General features: G+C 42.5%; 1 protein-coding gene across 1 annotated transcript in view; it reads right to left on the bottom strand.

Annotated features, from left to right (window-relative positions):
* LOC141607814 (CBL-interacting serine/threonine-protein kinase 23-like) overlaps nt 1-15,831 on the bottom strand; it is a 201,228-nt gene that overhangs the window by 161,110 nt on the left and 24,287 nt on the right. The window lies entirely within an intron of this gene.

Here is a 15,831-nt window from a genome sequence, read left to right as displayed (position 1 = left end):
CCGAGGCAACTTCGGGATCTGTCCTTGAAAGGTTGCGGACAAAGGCTCGCCAGCCAAGGTAAGGAAATGTACCCGAGGCATCTTCGGGATCTGTCCTTGAAAGGTTGCGGACAAAGGCTCGCCAGCCAAGGTAAGGAAATGTACCTGAGGCATCTTCGGGATCTGTCCTTGAAAGGTTGCGGACAAAGGCTCGCCAGCCAAGGTAAGGAAATGTACCCGAGGCATCTTCGGGATCTGTCCTTGAAAGGTTGCGGACAAAGGCTCTCCAGACAAGGTAAGGAAATGTACCCGAGGCATTTTCAGGATGTATCCTTGATGTGTTGCGGACAAAGGCTCGCCAACCAAATGTGACGGTCGGTTAATGGACCATGGGAATAGCCGCGTCGAATGGGCTTGTTTTGAAAGTAGCGAACTCGTGATGTCGCTGGGGAAATAGCGAGTATGGATTCTCACTATCACTATTTTTGGAATGAGCGAGTTTCGCGAGGAAGCCCCCTGCTGGCATTTCAAGGAATAGTGAATTTGGAATTTTTACCATTCGGTTTGAATTTGCAGTGGCGGTCTCGATCGCCGTTTGTCTTAATTTTGAAAGGAAATAGCAAGTTTTAAGTCTGCTATTACGTTTGAAGTGACGGTTTATGTGCCGTCGTTGACATTTTGACAGAAATAGTGAATTTGGAATCTACACTATTGATTGAAGTGACGGTTTATGTGCCGCCGTTGACATTTTGACAGAAATAGTGAATTTGGAATCTTCACTATTGATTGAAGTGACGGTTTATGTGCCGCCGTTGCTTGAAAAATAGCGGTTTTTAAATTTTTGCTATTATTTTGAGGTTGGCGGTTTTGATCGCCGTTTGCTCGAAATTTGGAGAAAATAGCGGTTTTCGAACTTTCGCTATTATTTTTTGAAGTTGGCGGTTTTGATCGCCGTTTGCTTGAAAATAGCGAGTTTTAAGTTTTCACTGTTTGTTTTGTTCGTTTTCGAGGAGATGTCGACATTCATATCGTCAACGAAAATTTTGAAGTTTGTTGTGGGAAATTGGGCCAAAGCCCAAATTTCGCTGAAAAGGAAAAGGGGAAGCCTGGTTTAGGCGCGACCACCTGGCGATGCAAGCCGGCTTCCCTATTTCTTGTTAAAAAGTCGCGAGGTTGAGCTGCGGATGATTATTCATCTTCAACCTCAAAATCTCGCCAAATCGCCATTAACGGACCTTCTAGCTTGCTTTTGCTTGTGCCATTGTCAACAAATGTCATCTCAAGGTAAGTATTTCCTCTTGAATCCTTTCAAATTTGTTGATTGTTAGCTTAGTTGAACTAGGACGGATTTTGCCCTAAAAAATCGAATTGGGGTTTTTGATTGAGCCAATTTCGAGTGAAATTGATGTTTGCATTAGGTTAGAAACCTGTTTAGGAGTATAGTGGTGCTTTTAGTTTGCATTTTGGTCCCCGTTCCCGCTCCCTATGCTCGAAAAACGTGAGTGAGGCGAGAAACCGTCTCATTTCACAATGCAAAGTTTATTTGCTTGGGTAGTGGGTCCCACTAGGTTGCATTGTAGTTGGGAAAACCCGTGTTTGCCATTTAAGGACCTTCATTGGATGTTTTGTGGGCAAAATTGAATTTTTACCTTTTCCGGCGGTCTTACGTCTGACAAAATAAGCCTTGAAATGGACCTTATTGGTATTTTAGGTCACCTTGGGGCGTGATAAAATCACGTTTGCCTTTTTGCGGTCGTTTTTGGATTTTGACCGGTTTGGGGCTCAAATTAGCATATGAATTGCCTTTTTGAACCGTAGAAAAATCCCCATTGTGTCGGGCATGTATTTTGGGTTGTTGGCAGACCTTGTATGGGTCTTGAAATGCCGTTTTTGTGGTTTTGACTCGTCTTTTGCTTGAAAAGAGGGGGCGAGTCGTTTTTGTTTGTTTTTATTGTTTGTGAATGGTTTGGGGGCGGGGTTGCCCCTTGTTTTTGTATTGCGGGTTGTGTTTTTTGTTTTTGGATTTATCCCTTTCATGCCGTCGTAATGCCGAAATTTCGGCTGACGTTTTTTGTTTGTTGTTGTTTTTTTTTTTCGATCGCAGGGTATCATCTGGGACCGATGGGGTCCGTTGTCGAGGCTTTGGAGGAGGAAGTCAATCCTGGAGGGGATGTAGTGGCTGAGGAGGCTGCCGTACTCGAGGCGGTGGTGGAGGATGCTTCCGTAGAGGGGGATAAGCGGCTGATATGGCCGGTTTGTCCTTTTCGTTGTGGCTCATAGACAGGGTGGCTGATAAGTGGGGTTCAGTATCGGAATGGTGCATCGCATCATGGTTCTTGGCCTCCTCATCATCCGAAGTCTGCAAGACACTGTCTTCGTTTTTGTCATGGAGCAGGAGCGGAGGGTTATCGTCATGGTAACCTCTTCTGCTTTCGCTGTTGCTCCTCCGTTTCCCATGTTGCTCTCTTTCTTTTCCGTTTGAGAGGATAGAGAGTGCTTAGTTCGGTAGGTGGCGGATAGCCCCCAGTTCGTTGTCTTAGGCCAGTGTCTGTATGATAGACGTTTGTTTTAGGCCAGTGTTTGTATGATAGACGTTTGTTTTTTTGCGTAAGGCGGTTTGTATGTATGTGTTTTTGGATTGTGGTTTATTTTGTGATTTTGGCTTTTTTGTGTTGTGTTTCGGAGGGGCGCTGTTGGCTGTTGATTCTCCATTTGCTTTGCACCAGTTCCTGCATCGTTAGTGTAGAAAAACAGGCAACAGATAGCACGTACGCATAAACGTAAACACGTAGAAGCATTTGATTGAGACACGTAAAGCATTTGAAAATCAAAATTAAACAAGATGACTTGAAGTTAAATTTGAAATTTTGAAATGAATTTTGAAAATTCCGTGACAAAATCGCCACGTTTGGAATTCAAAAGGAATTTGACACGTCTGTCGCGTACCTGTCAAAGATAACCAACTGGTTCTAACTAATACAGCTAGGGAAGTCGGGTCGAATCCACAGAGAGGTAGGAATCTGTCGGCTAAATTCAAGTTCGTCTAAGTAACCAATTGGGGGTTTATAAAATGTGATTTCTAAACTAAGAGAATAAGGGTAGAGAAATGAAAAGAAGGAGGTTTACAGATAAAAGAGAATAGCTAAGACAAACGGTTCACCATAATTATCTGGTCGAGTAATCCAGGTCCCAGGTCACTGCAGTACGGTCTAAGGGGTAGCGAACGTCACCTTTCGGTCCTTAATTCACCCTAAAGTGTAAACAGTTTAACTTTCGCCCTCGCTGCAATACTCTATTGTTCGCTACTAGTCTGCCTCTTCCAACCTTTCGGTCCAGGTTAAGGTCCACCAAGAATAAGGGTCTAATTGCGTCGACTCAATTAGGCAATTACAATTATATGTAGCATTTAAACAACAAGGACGGTACTGGCATTAACCTAGTAAGTCGATTACTCTCCCTTCAAATCATGGGTCCCCTATAGTCTTAGCATAGGTAATTAGCTACTCATAATCGTCGGATTAACAATTACAATAACTGAATAATTAAAACTAAGCATGATGACAAACTATTAAGAGATTGATTGAACTATTATAAAACAAGGAGAAAAAGGAATTAAAGCAGTGAATATGATTAAGAAATAAATTAAATTGATAATACCGAATCCGAGTAGCAAAGTAGAGAATAGAGATCCCAAGAACAGTGATAGAAGTAACAGTGGAAATGTACGTCGTCCAGTCATAGGAGTAACGTGATGTTCTCCTCAGTCTTATACTGAAAAATTGTCTTAAACCTAATCTATGGACTGATTACAAAAGCCCATAAAAGATTAGGCGGAAATAAACCAAAAGCACACGAAAGCCCCTCGATCGAGGAGAAAGATCTCTCGATCGAAGGCCAAATCACTCGATCGAGACAGGACAACCTCTCGATCGAGCACTGCTTGCTGAACTTCCTCGATCGACTCCTTAAGCTGGTCGATCGACCAGCCTTGAGTGTATAAAGCATTCGATCGAGCAGTAAAACTACTCGATCGAGCTACATAGGCACGTCAGGACTTGAATTTCTTCCTTTACTCAGCTCATGCGTCCTCCAAGTGTAAGATTTCTAAGCTCCGGCTCCTATTTCCCATGAATGCGTACAATTGGGACAATTAAGGCTCGATTTAGCTCCTCCTCGGTCAATTCCTGCAAATTACAATAAACGGACCAAAGTAGAATATTCGGGGGTATTTGTAGCCAGATGCTACATAAAAAGCACAGAAATGCGTGTAAAAATGAGGTGAAAACCTTATATAAAAGACACGCATCAAATCTCCCCAAACCAAACCTTTGCTTGTCCCCAAGCAAATATGAATGCAACTAAGGGTGAACAATAGAACTGGACCAACGCATCAGCTACAAATCATCCACTAGAACCAATTTAATGCAACAAAATGACAAAGTGGCAACAGAAAAGTGCAAACGAGTTAAATTAATGTTTCAAGCTTACTGAACTGTCGACCTTGCAAGATTCAAAGATGTCGGACTCTCACGGGTCGCTCGTCACTCAAAATCAGGTACAAGGTGAGTATATGTGTGAAAGATAGGAAGAAGCAAGACACTCACCTAACTCAACCTATAAGAACATGCATGCAGTTAACATGAATAAAGTCTCTACAACCGTACATATGCATTCCAACCATACTAATGACCAAGACACGTGCCGAGGACTTACATTTGGGTTATTGAGGTAATGGGTAAGAAGGGGCTGAAATGAATTTGGATATGTGGGGTTAATAGCTAGGCTAGCAACAACGGATCCAAATATAGACTGCATCCCAACTTCGTACTCATAACAGCAAGATCAAACGGTGCAAAATTATGCACTAAACTCACAAAACCGAAAGTCGTCAACTCCCCATAAGATATAAATAAGGCATGGGAGTGTGAAACATTGTGCAATTCTCATTCTTTTCCATTCTTTTTTTTTTTTGAATTTTTCTGTCTCTTTTTTTTCGCTTTCTTTCTTTTCTTTTTCGCATTTTTTTTTTATTTTTTTTCTCGTTCCATTTTTTTCAACAATTCAACACATTTTTTTTTTCTTTCCCTTCAATTCTTCCACCATCTTCTGAAATCAAGGTACAATAACCATGTTGCAATAAAACATTCCCAAGAACTACTCGTTACTAGCTCAGCTAGGGTAGGAAGTATTATAGAAAGTAGTTGATAGGACAAAAAGGCAGTTTGGCTATGTGAGGCTCACGGGTAGAATGAAATAAGGGGGACCGCCTCTCCTAACACGTGTTACCATCCACAGACCGAATGCATACAGGTATTAAGAAGACTGGACTCATGCTTATGCAAATTGATGTTACATGTCTTAAAGAGAGTACTACTCACATCCTAAATGAAACCGGTCATGAATGTCACCAGTTTAATAAGCTCTAACCTCAGAATGTAATGTAGCTTGCCGACATAAAGAATCGAGTCTATTCGTTCAGATAAGAGAGAAACAAAAACTCGTAGATTATGCACGTAATCATGCCAATTAAATGTCAAGAATATGCCAGGCTCAAGTAAAGATTCAAAGTAGCGTCCATGTTCAAACGTTCCGACTCAATTTAAACATGAAAATTTTGAAATTTTTTTTGAATTTTATGATTTTTATATGAATTTTTTTGAATTAATTAAAACAACAATGCATGCGAAAATAAATAAACGTGCAAGCAAAAATGCAAGAAACATGCAGACACAGATATGGATGCATACCTCCCCAAACCAAACCGTACAATGCCCTCATTGTACCAAAAATAGGGAAAGAAATGCAAACTGAAAAGAAGGGAGAAGTGGAGTCGGAAAACTTACCAAACGTCATATAGCGGGACCTCCCCAAACCGACCATGAACATGGGAGGTCAAAGAAAGTCAAACAGTGGCTTTGTAGACGTAACACAGCAGCTGGAGGTCATAACTACTCGATCGAGCGCCTGGAACAGCTCGATCGAGTGAACCAGTATATTGGAAGGGCTCGATCGAGTGGCAACCCACTCGTTCGAGTAAGCACGGGTAGGGATCTGGTCGATCGAGGACATCATCCCTCGATCGAGTAGCAGCCGCATCAGAACGTGCTCGATCGAACACAAAGGCACTCGATCGAGTACTTTAACCTGCAAAAAACGCATGAAAGCAAGGAAAGCACTGAAATTGTTCATAAAGCAGCGTCTAATGTTTAACGTAAAGCTAAAGAAAAACAAATAGTTCAACAAAAGTACAAATAAAACTGTCCGGGCTGCCTCCCGGAGAGCGCTGGTTTAAGAGGTCCCGCACGACCTTTCTGGTATCAAGTAGCTGGCGCGTCGATCTCGTCGAAGTGCAAGACTTCAACGCGGTTGTCCGCTTCACTTGCCTCATGGTAATGCTTCACATATTGGCCATTCACCTTGAATCTATGACCCTCGGAATCTTCAAGCTCCACGGATCCAAATTTGGTAACATTTTGTCACCGTGTATGGACCACTCCATCCGGACTTGACTTGCCAGGAAATAGTCTCAAACGGGCATTGAACAGCAACACCTTCTGCCCCATATGAAACTCCCGAGGTAAGATTCTCTTGTCATGCCATCTCTTCGTGTTTTCCTTGTAAATGCGCGAGCTGTCATAGGCATTAAGCCTAAACTCCTCTAATTCATCTAGCTGCAAAAGACGATTCTGACCACACAATTTAGGATCATAATTAAGCTCACGGATCGCCTACCAGGCCTTACATTCCACTCAGCGGGTAAGTGACACGATTTCCCATAAACTAACCTATAAGGTGATGCACCAATCGGTGTCTTAAAAGCGATTCTATAAGCCCATAATGTGTCATCTAGCTTAAGACTCAAGTCTTTCCGTGATTTAGAAACTACTTTAGACAAGATCTCCTTGACTCACGATTAGAGACCTCTACACGACCACTAGTTTGGGGATGATACCCCAACCCACGCCGGTGTTGGACACCAACTCTAGACAGTATGGAAGTGAGTTTCTTTTCCTTAAAATGCATCCCCTCATCACTAATGACGACCCTAGGGACACCAAAACGGGGGAATATGATCTTTTTGAACATCTTTATCACGGTCTTACCATCACAATGAGGTGAAGCAATTGCCTCAACCCATTTTGACACATAGTCTCTGACTACTAAAATGTACTGTTACCTTTTTTGGGACGGAACGGTCCTTGGAAATCAATGCCCCGGACATCGAAAACCTCAACCTCTAGGATGCCATTTTGTGGCATCTCATGTCTCTTCGAAATGTTCCCGATCGTTGGCAGGCATCACAAGTGAAACAAAAGACTTGGCGTCGGCAAACAAAGAAGGCCAAGAAAAAACGGTGAAGTACCTTAGCCACGGTGCGCGATGGACCGTGGTGACCACCATATGAAGAGGAGTGACAGCCTTCCAGGACTATTTTGGTCTCCCACTGCGGAATACACCGTCTGTAGAGACCGTCTGCACATTCCTTAAACAAGTAAGGATCATCCCAGAAGTACTGCTTAGCGTTATACAGAAAACGCTTCTTTTGCTGATGAGAAAGGTCAGGCGGCAGCTTGCCACTGACAACGAAGTTAGCTATATCTGCATACCAAGGTTCCTGGTCAACAATAGACGATATAACAGCAATTAAAGAATCGTCAGGGAAAGAATCATCAATGGGTAGAGAATCTTCCCCTTCTTGTCGCATCAGCCGCGACAAGTGATCAGCTACAACGTTCTCAGCTCCTTTCTTGTCCTTAATCTGCAAATCAAACTCCTGAAGGAGGAGTATCCATCTCAGTAGCCGCGGTTTAGCCTCCTTCTTCGCAAGGAGATGCCTCAAAGCTGCATGGTCAGTAAAAACAGTGACTTCTGACCCAACTAAATAAGTACGAAACTTCTTAAGGCATAAACTACAGCTAACAGCTCCTTCTCAGTGGTAGTGTACTTCACTTGAGCCTCATCCAAAGTTCGGCTCGCATAGTAAATGGCATTCAAGGCTTTGTCTTTCCTCTGGCCTAGCACCGCTCCTAGTGCATAGTCACTCGCGTCGCACATGATCTCGAACGGCAAGTCCCAGTTGGGAGGCTGTATGATCGGCGCAGAGACTAAGGCCTGCTTTAACCTGTTAAAAGCGGAAAGACAAGCGTCAGTAAACACAAAAGGTGCATCTTTAAGCAACAGCTGTGTAAGTGGTTTAGCAATTTTGGAGAAATCCTTGATAAACCGGCGATAAAAACCGGCGTGACCAAGGAAGCTCCTCACCCCCTTAACATTAACAGGAGGTGGTAATTGCTGAATCACTTGCACCTTTGCTTTGTCAACTTATATTCCCCTATCAGAAACCAAGTGCCCTAAGACAACTCCCTCGTTGACCATAAAGTGGCACTTCTCCCAATTCAGCACAAGGTTAACCTCAATACAGCGCTGCAACACTTTCTCAAGGTTAGACAGACAGTTAGAAAAATCACTTCCGTATACACTGAAATCGTCCATAAAAACTTCCATGATAGACTCAATATACTCTGAAAATATCCCCATCATACACCTTTGGAAGGTGGCAGGGGCATTGCACAAACCAAAAGGCATTTCTCGCGATACGCAAAAACGCCCTTAGGACGGGTAAATGTAGTCTTGGCACGATCGTGCGGGTGGATAGGGATCCGAAAGAACCCCGAATACCCATCTAAATAGCGAGAAAAATTTATGAGAAGCTAACCTTTCTACCATTTGATCAATAAAAGGAAGGGGAAAGTGATCTTTCTTGGTGGCGGCATTGTTTCATGTAATCTATGCACATCCGCCAACCAGTCACTACTCGGGTAGGTATTAATTCATTCTTCTCATTCTTAACTACGGTTGTCCCTCCTTTCTTCGGGACTACATGTTTGGGCTTACCCATCTAGAATTACCTACAGAATAAATAATACTGCGTCCAGCAGACTTCATTACCTCGGCCATCACAACATCCTGCATCTTCTGGTTCAAAGCCGCCGACCTGACCCTGTCTGCAAGGTTTGTGATCCTCCTCGACTCTATCTGTGCATACAAATATCGGGACTAATCCCCGTGATATCATCCAATGAATAGCCCATTGCTTTCTGTTTTTCTTAAGTACTGACTAACAAAGAAGTCAGCTGATCATCACTAAGCTTGGCACTAACAATGACTGGATACTGCTCTGTATCGTCTAGAAAGGCATATTTAAGATGAGATGGGAGAGGCTTACGTTCCGGTACTTTTACCTCAATGGAGCAAAGAGTGCTGATCATTTGTTCCACCTGCTCTCCCTCATGCTCATCTAAATCATCAACAAGCAAATCCAATGCAGCGTCATCGTCCTCTGGGCTATCTGCACACTCATCAAAAAGCATAAGAGCTTCCAGTGGGTCCTTCATAAAAGAACCCGACCAGAAGTCATAAATAGACTCATCAATGATATCGACCGAATAACAAGTGTCCTCTATCATTGGGTGGGCTAAAAATCTTGGGCAAACCTGAATGTGATAGCGTCATCCCCTCGCAAGAGTCGACGCCCTTGTCGACATCAATAACGGCCCCATTTGTACAAAGGAACGATCTTCCTAAAATAATTTGGGTCCGGGTGTCCTCAGCTATATCCAAAACAATGAAATCTACTGGGATGTATAGCTTGCCTATTTTCACAGGCACATCCTCCAAGACACCTAAAGGTCTCCTAACAGATCTATCAGCCATATGTAGGGTAATGTTAGTCACCTTGAAGTGACTCATCTTCAATTTCTTGCAGACAGGAAGGGGCATGACGCTGACACTGGCACCTAAATCGCAAAGGGCCTTATCAATAACCATATTACCTATGACACAAGTAATAGAAAAGCTGCCCGGGTCTTTCATTTTTGGAGGGGCCTTATTTAACAGCAGGTTACTAGACTCTTCCATAAATGAAATCGTCTCAAATTCACTCAAATTTCTCTTACGCGTCACAATATCTTTCATAAACTTAGCGTAAGTGGGTACCTGAGTAACAAGTTCAAGAGAAAGGAACAGTTACTGGAGGTTCTTCACGATGTCCACGAACTTACCGTACTGTTGCTCAATCCTTGCGTCCTTCAGACGACTTGGGAAGGGTACCCTGGTAGCGATGAGCGGTCCTGCGACCTTTTCTTTACCCTTATCAATGCGTGACGTCTCCACAGCAGGGGAAGATGACACGGTGGCGGTGTTAGATAATAAATTAGGATTCCCGCCACTTACAGCACTGGGTCGAATACTTTTACTGGTCGATCGACCAGTTTCTTCTTCAATTTCACTCGATCGACCTGTCTTGACACTCGATCGAGTGCTTTCTTCAGCATAGTTACTCGATCGACCAACTTGAAGTTCTGTACTTCTCGATCGACCGCCATTGTCACTCGATCGAGTAACTGGATGATTAGAACCGCTCGATCGAGTAGATGAGTTGCTCGATCGAGTGGTTACTGCACACGCAGCAAGTATTTCCTGCAAAAACTCGTCTAGATCATCATCTGAGTCATCGTTAGCTGCCAAAACCTCGTCTTCTTCATGAGGAGAGTCAATTTGAAAATTCATCGCACTGACGGGATCGCAAATTGGAGGAGTCTTGGCTTGGTCTGTCGCGAGTGTTAACTGCGCGACATGTTCTTTCAACTCCGATATAACAGCATCAGATTGCTGTGACATACTCAACATGATAGATTTCAATTCGGCAATTGCTTCTCTTGAAGAAGGAGAGACCGGCTGTGGTATTGGCGTAGAAGGGGTAGAAACGCTCTTTATCTCTTCATATAACTGTGAGAAAGGAACTCCTTGCTTGTACTTCTTATAAGCAAGGGCGCGCTCTATACTTGCCGTACATTCATAAAGATCGTGCCCTTCTTCACCACATCTTCCACATGGCTCTGTATGCTCTGTAATCGTAGGCATCTCTGCAAACAACTTCCAAAACAACGGCTTATCTGCAAAACCGGTCAAAACTTTGCAGAAAATGAGATAGTCCCAAGGAATAAATTCCTCGAGACAAAAGACAAACTTAATTTAAGCAACAAAAATTGCGCCACCTCCCCGGCAACGGCGCCAAAATTTGACACGTCTGTCGCGTACCTGTCAAAGATAACCAACTGGTTCTAACTAATACAGCTAGGGAAGTCGGGTCGAATCCACAGAGAGGTAGGAATCTGTCGGCTAAATTCAAGTTCGTCTAAGTAACCAATTGGGGGTTTATAAAATGTAATTTCTAAACTAAGAGAATAAGGGTAGAGAAATGAAAAGAAGGAGGTTTACAGATAAAAGAGAATAGCTAAGACAAACGGTTCACCATAATTATCTGGTCGAGTAATCCAGGTCCCAGGTCAATGCAGTACGGTCTAAGGGGTAGCGAACGTCACCTTTCGGTCCTTAATTCACCCTAAAGTGTAAACAGTTTAACTTTCGCCCTCGCTGCAATACTCTATTGTTTGCTACTAGTCTGCCTCTTCCAACCTTTCGGTCCAGGTTAAGGTCCACCAAGAATAAGGGTCTAATTGCGTCGACTCAATTAGGCAATTACAATTATATGTAGCATTTAAACAACAAGGACGGTACTAGCATTAACCTAGTAAGTCGATTACTCTCCCTTCAAATCATGGGTCCCCTATAGTCTTAGCATAGGTAATTAGCTACTCATAATCGTCGGATTAACAATTACAATAACTGAATAATTAAAACTAAGCATGATGACAAACTATTAAGAGATTGATTGAACTATTATAAAACAAGAAGAAAAAGGAATTAAAGCAGTGAATATGATTAAGAAATAAATTAAATTGATAATACCGAATCCGAGTAGCAAAGTAGAGAATAGAGATCCCAAGAACAGTGATAGAAGTAACAGTGGAAATGTACGTCGTCCAGTCATAGGAGTAACGTGATGTTCTCCTCAGTCTTATACTGAAAAATTGTCTTAAACCTAATCTATGGACTGATTACAAAAGCCCATAAAAGATTAGGCGGAAATAAACCAAAAGCACACGAAAGCCCCTCGATCGAGGAGAAAGATCTCTCGATCGAAGGCCAAATCACTCGATCGAGACAGGACAACCTCTCGATCGAGCACTGCTTGCTGAACTTCCTCGATCGACTCCTTAAGCTGGTCGATCGACCAGCCTTGAGTGTATAAAGCATTCGATCGAGCAGTAAAACTACTCGATCGAGCTACATAGGCACGTCAGGACTTGAATTTCTTCCTTTACTCAGCTCATGCGTCCTCCAAGTGTAAGATTTCTAAGCTCCGGCTCCTATTTCCCATGAATGCGTACAATTGGGACAATTAAGGCTCGATTTAGCTCCTCCTCGGTCAATTCCTGCAAATTACAATAAACGGACCAAAGTAGAATATTCGGGGGTATTTGTAGCCAGATGCTACATAAAAAGCACAGAAATGCGTGTAAAAATGAGGTGAAAACCTTATATAAAAGACACGCATCAGAATTGTTGAAAATTTGAGCAATTAACTCGTGTCGTGAATTAAATTGCATCGAAATTTTGAAAATTGACTCGAAAATAATATAAAAAACTCAAACCGTCAGGAAAGAATTTTAGGAAAGGATTTTTGCGAGTACATTTGGCTTTTGAGGTCAAGACTCGAATTTCTGAGTGCTTGAATTTTGAGGAAAAATGATGTCGTGTTATCAATTTTCGATTTTGATTTTTGTTTTGCGAAAAAGCAAAAAAATTTCGGAATATCGACTGACATGGAAACGATCCATCGCGGATCGCGGCGACTAGCCCTTCCCTCCTTAAAAAAAGAAAGAAAAACCCGTATGTTTAAAGCTGCGTCATGGAAACCGTGTCGGATTTCGTAAAACGCGAAAACAAGAAAATGTGAGTGTGAAGAAACACAAAATTTCCCGGATCATCCTGAAGAGGCGCGAGGTTCCTGGCGGGAGGTTTGAGGTGTCAGGTAAAACACATGTTGAAAGAGACAAGTCCACGGCGGGAATCCTGGAGAAGCCTCAAAGAGGCGCGAGAAGCCTGACGATGGAAGCCGGCTCTCCTCTTTTTCTGGAAAAATGCGCTGGTCATTTTGTATAAATAGAGACGTTTGCGCTTCATTGTTTCAGCATCCGAAACACAAAAACATCTCTACAAAACCTCTTCTTCTTCCACAAAAATATTTCATGGATGCTTTCGAGAACGCGTTGCGACAATGGTGTCGGGATTTGTCGCCTCCCGAGAAGTATCAACTCGATTGCATGGGAGTTGGTCAATTGTTGGTGCTTCGTCAAGTCAACGTGCAACCTTCGTTTCTTGAAGCATGTTCTCGGTTTTGGGATTCGAAACATCATGTTTTCATTTTCCCGAAAGGTGAAATTTGTCCTCTTGCCGAAGAAATTGGAGTCATTGGTGGGTGGCCGGGTTGTGCTCCGGTGCTTCCTCCGACTCGGTTGTGCTACAAGGAGAAATCCTGTTCCATGTTGGGCTTGTCAACAAGCCAAGTCAACTTTCTTCTTGATCCACATGGTGTGGATATGTTGGCTCTTATCAACATCTTCTCGAATCGGTTAGATGTTAATGTCTCGGAGGTGGCTAGGAGAAGGGCTCTTGCATTTTGCCTCATCCATGTGTACCTCTTTGTTGATGTCTTGAAGAAGGAGAGGCCAAGATGTCATGGTAGCATGACCCTCAACCATGTGATTGAGCAAATGGAGCATGGTAGAGATCCATCATGATTGGTGCTTGGAGAGATTATCCAAGCTTTGGACAAGGAAGGCTCTTGTGGAGAAGCTCCCTCTTTTGGATCGCCAAGGATCCTCCAAGTGTGCCTATTGGAGAGGCTAAGGTATGTAGAGCCTCCGGTTAATCCTTCTTCTTATTCATTCCGTCACCTTACTATGAGGAAGAAGTTGTACCCGGATAGTTTTGCTTCCACCGAGGCCTATAGGGCCGCAATATTGGTGGAGGAGGGTGGTCCTCATATCCGTTGGGTGGTGCCGTGGTGGCACTTGAGGTCCTTGTGGGGTAATATCCGTATAAGACCCTTTAAATTTAGGACTATAACGTAAATTTAACATGTGAAATATGGTCATAAACGAAATACAACAATGAAACGATAAAGATAAAGAATCAACCTCGGGTCCTTTGATGCACGGCGTAAAGAACAGAAATCAACAGAGATTCCCTCCTAATTGTTGCACCCAAGACCGTCCGAGAAATGCCCTTGTGCTAGAACGTGTTCTCCAATTGCCTTGCAATATTGGGAGAACTTGATGTGAGTTTTTCTCGAGATGTGAGATCTCGGTTTCAGAGAAAGCTTAATCTCCAAAACCCTAGAATTTTTACAAATGAATTGATTAGGTTAGAAGGGAGGAGAAACTCTCCCTTTTGTTCCCTCTCATTCGGCAAAACCGAAACCCACAAGGGGAAGTGGGCTTCCACTTCCTCTTGGTTTTAACTCGTGGTCCGGTTCGTTAAATTCTAAATGTATATGACGCGGTTTCATTATAAACTGTCATCGGTTATCGGATATTAAAGCATCAACTAATAATACGGATCAGTTTAATTATTAATAGATGTCCGACAAAGACAATATTGTATAATTATATTCAATATACATTTAATTAAATATAAAACGCTTATATTCAATTTACGAATTAACTGCTTAATTCACCTTAGCCATTATTATTTAATCCGTATTAAATAAAATATCTTAACATCACATTTTGACTTATTATTAGTCAAATAACTCGGACTAACTGGTTAGTCAATTTTGGCATCTACATGACTGTATTTTCATACCGTCACATCTCTCAAACGTATCCTATAGGTGTGACTTTTAGGGACCAGTTGATCACCGCCATCTGTATGACAATAACGTCAAACTTATCTAGCAAGCCAACCGTTATTGATAAACGTGGACCAACTGATTATGATACAAAAGTATACCCTTTGATCCTTTTAGAGATTTATAAGTCCTTGCACTAACTGTTAAGGACACCAGCCCCAACAAGCTCCCACTTGTCCGTACAAGTGTATGTGCAATGACGTTATCCGCACTAACTGGAGGACACAAGCTCCAACAACTCCCACTTGTCCGTACAAGTGTATGTGCGATAACCGATTCTCATATTCATTTAAAATTTCTCCCACTCAATGTAAAACAATTTGCAGATCCGGATCCACAAAGGTCGTATTTTACAATCGATCTGTATCTAGAGTGGTTTCCCCGACTAGAGAGTAACTTAACTGATAAAACGAATCCGTATCCGAGCATGGCCATGCATTTCGATTCTGACTCCTCGAGTGGCCCTGAGAAATATCGAGTACCTGATAAAGGCTGAATATTTCCTTCAACTCGAACTTCTTCCGATCTAAGCACAGCATGAAATGACCCAGAAAAAATCTACTTGGCCCCCTGTTACGGATGACCGTGAGAAAGAAACCAAAGTCACCCAAAATCTGCCTTAGTCTCAAGAGACAGTCGATAGTCAAAAGAATCGACTCTTAGGATCACCATGGAAGTCCTATCCACGACCGGGCACCGAATGTTATAAAACATTTAGGACTCCACGTCGATGTCACAATTGTGTCCTACGAAATATCCGTATAAATCGCCTATGTGATTGGTCAGTCAACCGGTTGACTTATGGCTCGTTGAACCCACCATCAACCAACGTCACAAAATAATTGCCAGAGTTATCAGCTCATGTGGGCAATTAAGGACTGAAAAATATAATGTTTGTTCAGTTCACTTTGTGGTGTTCAAAATTTGTCGTACAAATCCACATGAAAAACAAAATATATATAAAATATCAAAACGATGATGTCGTATAGAGTACAAACGAGAATGAATCTAATCCATAAAAGAGTACTACAACT

The sequence above is a fragment of the Silene latifolia genome, chromosome 10 (assembly GCF_048544455.1).
Source record: "Silene latifolia isolate original U9 population chromosome 10, ASM4854445v1, whole genome shotgun sequence".
NCBI classification, from domain to species: domain Eukaryota; kingdom Viridiplantae; phylum Streptophyta; class Magnoliopsida; order Caryophyllales; family Caryophyllaceae; genus Silene; species Silene latifolia.
Note: the sequence above shows the minus strand (reverse complement) of the source record. Positions and strands in the feature narration are given on the sequence as shown.